The 5224-nt window shown below is 34.3% G+C and overlaps 3 long non-coding RNA genes across 3 annotated transcripts; 2 read left to right on the forward strand and 1 right to left on the reverse strand.

Moving 5' to 3' along the window:
• LOC107605745 lies at nucleotides 147-1104 on the forward strand. Its single transcript, XR_001612552.2, has 2 exons — nucleotides 147-653; nucleotides 739-1104. It is a non-coding gene; the product is annotated as an uncharacterized LOC107605745 (long non-coding RNA).
• On the forward strand, nucleotides 2173-3225 carry LOC107605746. Its single transcript, XR_001612553.2, has 3 exons — nucleotides 2173-2549; nucleotides 2629-2687; nucleotides 2796-3225. It is a non-coding gene; the product is annotated as an uncharacterized LOC107605746 (long non-coding RNA).
• LOC110263667 lies at nucleotides 3012-4579 on the reverse strand. The gene is made up of 2 exons (XR_002349566.1): nucleotides 4219-4579; nucleotides 3012-4147 (listed from the first exon to the last, which is right to left on the reverse strand). It is a non-coding gene; the product is annotated as an uncharacterized LOC110263667 (long non-coding RNA).

Consider the following 5224-nt stretch of genomic DNA (forward strand, 5'->3'; position numbering starts at 1 on the left):
TACATTTATTTAAAAATAAAAATATAATCACCTATATTCTAAATCAAAAACAAAATCAAATACAGCAGTGGGATGGGGAGGGTAGTGATCCCATTGCATAGTTTCCCAAATACATTAAAGCCCAATAAACTTGGTCATTAGAGGCTTCAAAAAATATGGCCCAATACCAAAATGTGGCCCAAAACAAAAAATATCTAGGCTGTTATCGAGAACCTTCTTTCCGTTTTAGACCGGAATTCCTTAACTAGTACGAACACATGGCACACCGACTCGGCGTTTGATTCGGGAACTACCTCATCCAATCTCCACCGTTCCATCTATTTATAACTAACCCATCGCAGCCGTTGATTCACTCAGATTCCACTATATAAAACGACCTTAACCTTTTCTCCCTCCACAATCGTCAGAGACGCGCGCGTAAATCCCAATCGACGCCATAACAACCCTTCTCTCCCTCTCTGCGATGCGGTCAAAGCCATGTTTCCGTATCTGTTATCACGGATCAAACCTCGATCTGGCTATTAGGCATGGATCATTGAAGGATCTCTCCATGGATCGGTTTCGATCGCGTTGAATGGTTCTGGTTCGAGGCATCTTGGATCTGTTTTGGATTTTCGACGATTTGAAGAATCTGATCGTGTTTTCTTAGCAAGGTAAGTTGGATCCGTTTTCTTTTTTTATGTGCACTTAATTTTGATTGAATTTGTTTTCTGATTATTCCTTTGTGGTAACTGTTAGGGTTTTGGTTGCGCGGAGCTGATGATCGTTGATTTTTCTTGTGGATTGTGGCGGTGAAGGATCTCATCCGGTGGTTCTTGGAGGCAGAGGGTTTTCCGCGGCGGAATTTGGCGGTAGAGGATCTGGATCTTTCTGGAAATTAACAGTTTTAACACATGGATGCGCGATCTTTGTTGTATCAATCAATAAAAAGGTGTTATATGGAATGTTATGTGGAACTGAATGGAGGTTAGGGTTTTGGGAGAAAGATATGTCTTAGGCGTATTGATGCAGCCTTAAAGGTATATGATCTTGTTAGTTTTTTATTTTTTCATTCTTTTGTTACCATCAGGCCTTTGCCATGTCAGGTGCGCTTGCATGGCAGGTCAAAAAAAAGATAATAAAAGAAGTTTTGTTTGTGTTTTAGGGGGAGAGTTTTTTTGGGGGCTTGTTACATTTTTTTATGCCCCCAAGCTCTCTCCCTGTGTGCGTGTGTTGTCTCTCTCTCTCTCTCTCTCTCTCTCTCTCTCTCTTCTATGCCCTTATGAATTCTATCACACACGCCTTAAATCCTCTCGCTATGGAAGCAACTTGCAATTAAAACTGGTTAATCCAGTTGGAACCGGTACAATACATGTTCACAACTCCAATAAGGTAACACGTTATAAGGTACACCATGCTAAACACTTATTTATTTCATGTTTTAATTTTTAAATTCCTTAGGGATTATATATCTTAAAAGTTACTATGCGTTTTATTGTTCTTGTGATATATCTCTCTGTATAGCGTAAGTAAACATGTTTCTTTAAAGCTTCCCTCTATTTAATTCAGTTTTAATTTAGATTTAGATTCACATTCTACAGAGGATGAAAAATTAAAAATAATCTTTAATTTTCAACAAATTTTCAAACTATTTTTAATAGCTAAACATCTACTGTTATTTTTAAATGATTTAACAATGAAATTTTATTTTTACAAATGTTGGGTTATACATGTATAAAAGTTTTATTCTATACCTCGCGTGGATAGTCCATTATAATGGATCTCTTGCAATTATGTTAATGTAAAATATGGTATTGTATTCCTAAATCAACATTCTAAATAAGAATTAGTCTTTAATCCAAAGGCCGTAGAAGCACTAAATAATTCTAATTATTTAGTAATTACCAATCTCCTTTGCAAGATAGCATCCTCATTTGTAACATCTATCATGCCCACAATTTAACTATTGATACGGATTCCAATTATGCTGTACGCCTAGTAGTATTTTTGATCAAATGCCAGTGTGTGTTCTATTCCATTGTTACAATTTTAAAAGGAATTTATCTTAACAATATGGAATATGTTACATGAGTACATATGATTACCTAAGTACATATTCGGAATGCGTATTAGAAGGGCTCATGTCGTATTATATATTATTTTTCACTAAAGCAGTTGCAGTATATAACTTATATTTAAGTTTACTAAGTTCTTTCAATTATATTTATGGGGAGTGTGCCAATGTATCATAGTTATTTTTCACTAGTTGGCCGTATCATATATTAGGGATATATCGTTCTTTTGTAAAGTCTGTGTATGCAGCTGAGTTAGTGGTTCTTAATGTACATTTAAGGACTGTATTCCATGTTAGAGGCATAACCCGATTGTTGACTATCAAGCAAGGATAGTACGGGTGGAGCACCTTTCTCTCCAGGTGGTATTTGAGCGAGGATTGCTGGAGATGGACTGTGTCTTCCTGAATCCAGTATTTTAGGATGCGCTTACCGGAGTAAACAAGCAATCTGCTGCGGATGTCCTATGGAGGAAGGTTATTTGAAGCCTTGCCAGAGGTATTTAGAATCTTGTCTTTATCCCCAACGATTTCACTGGATTAGTGGCAAGTGATGATTGTTCTATGCTGATCTTCAGGTGCCTTCCGAGATTTGGAAGCTTTGCAAGGGTTCATTTCATGAACACCCATATCTAAGGTATGGTATCGTTTGGAGGTTCTACGAACTGTACTTCTCTTAAAAGCGTCAGCTGGATTTGCCTGATTTCAATTTTTAATTAACGCATACCTATTTCATGTGAAACAGGTTAATGTTCACTGGTTCTTGCTTAGACAGCAATTTCAAGCAAATTTTGGAGTGAGTTGCCTCTCACCATAGCTTGGCGACATCTCTTGCATCAACATTTGGCGATTCCGCTGTAAATATAAAACCTTCGTGGATACTGTTGCTCAACACTTAACAGCAACCCGATACATATTTCAGATGACACGCACCAGCGATATTGAATCCTTTTGCTTGCTGCTTGCTGTACTTACATTCAGATAGGCACACTCCGACGTTATTGAATCATAAATAAACCCCAGTCGTTAGCATTAAATCTCTTGCTCCTGCTATAGTTTTGGGGTATACGGTATAATCTCTGCTAATTATTTTCGTAAAGTTTATTTCACCGTCATTTGTTTGAAAGTTAGTCTCATAATTTGTAAGTATCCATCTTTTAAGTTGGTTTCAGTAAGTCCTGTCATGTCTGGTGTACATTATTCAAACAAAGTGCCCCCAGTGTGCGAGGCTCTGCTTGTAGATTGTATTTCGTTTCTAGCTTTTGATAGCCATTTATTTTATGAGGTATTTTCAGAAGAGAAGGATTATAGCGTCATTTAGTCCGGCTTTTGTTCTAGTTAGACCTACCCAAAAAAAAAAATAATTATAAAACCTACGTCGTTTTTATCATTTTTATGTTTCTTTTTGTCACAAGGCCGAAGCTTTACAGTTGGAAAATGGCTTTTATGGAAAACTGGGTCTTTAAGCCGCTAGAAAACTTTCTCCAGATTAATCTCTCAATTTTTTCGGGTCTAGTTAGATTAATCTCTCTTTTAAGTGAGGTAATTTTCAATGAGTTGGATGTGGTGGTGCATTGCTAATGGATCCATGAGCTCAAGTCGGTATGAGCGCCCAAACTGCTACGTCTGGGAGGATGGTGGTTCGACTCCACCTGGATCCGCTTTTTCTAACTTCGGTTCCACCATGTCTCTCCATTTCAAATTAAAGGAAATGCTAATCCAAGCACGAAAGTTAGGAAATGCTAATTCAAACAAGAAAGTTCAGTCAAAAAAGTAAAATAGAGAAAGTAACATTGACTCTGGAAGTTTTATTTTATTAATTTATACTCAATGCTCTAACTATGGGTGGAGGTACTTCTGTACTTCTGTATTACAGGTGAAGCGTTTGCCGACAGAAGCAATTTGATGAAAGATGAAACGATAACATGGTCATCATCTTAAGGTCCCCAGGAAAAAGATATGGTCTTTACTTTCTGACGGTAATATTTTAGACAGAATTGTCAAGTTAAGGAGATCGATCAAACAGTGGAATGTCGTCCAACAAGCCAAGCTAAGCTGATGTTATCTTACGGTATGCAGATTGAAATGCAGGCCAAGCTGGAATGGTTTTGCAGGTGTCTATCTCATAATTTATAAGCTTTCATTACCATCAATATCATCAAGAATACACGAGCCCACTTGCTTATAATATATTCCTTGTTGATATTGCAAGTGTCTATTTCAGAATTTATTTAATGTTTAGTATCTAACTATATATATGGAATATAGAAACAGAAAATGATTATCACACATGAATGATAGAGTACTTTAGATTGATCGAAAATATATGTTCAGTTCTAATTATGTATATATGGATTAAAATATTATTAGAAATAAAATAATTAATATCAAAGTAAGTTACATATGTTTTTGCAAGTTATCCTTGTTAACATACATGCTTGTGCGTTTACTTTGTTTATTATCTGAAAATCAGCATCGCCACACTAAAGAGCTGGTCAACAATAGAATTGAATGAAAGGGATAATATACATGCATTTTCATCATTTCTAATTTTAAATTGATGTGTTAATCATTAAAGCGACAAATACTATTATAAAATAACAGGAATTAAAAGTCCCAAAAATATTCTGTATTTTCAGACAAAATGAAAATTTGATTGTTAGTATAAATGAAAATTTGAAACTGAAATTGTTAGTATAAATGAAAATTAGATATTTTTAAATTATATAAGTTATTGTTAGAAGCTAATTATAATTTAGTGTTTTTAGATAGTGTTATTTATAGTGAAAATGAGATTTAGTATATATGTTAGAAGCTAATTATAATTTACTTTTTTGGGTATTAGTAATAAATATTAGTATGTTAATTATCATTAAAATTATGAATTACGTAGGTTTTTTTACCAAAGATAAGGAGATTCGAATTCGCGACCTCTAAATGAGTATAGAGAGACTATGTCATTTGAGTTATAACTCATTGGTTATGAATTAATAGTTGTTAGAAATTAGAATGGATTAAATTGATTTAATAATGTAATTGATGGAAATTATAATATTTTAGGTTTTGTGGATAATTTTATTAATTGGGTTAGTTTGTGTTTTTGTATGTATGTATTTATATATTTTTGGTAAAATTTATTTATTAATTATATTTGTTAATATTTGTTTTAGGAAT

This window comes from Arachis ipaensis, chromosome B06 (assembly GCF_000816755.2).
Source record: "Arachis ipaensis cultivar K30076 chromosome B06, Araip1.1, whole genome shotgun sequence".
In the NCBI taxonomy this organism is placed as follows: domain Eukaryota; kingdom Viridiplantae; phylum Streptophyta; class Magnoliopsida; order Fabales; family Fabaceae; genus Arachis; species Arachis ipaensis.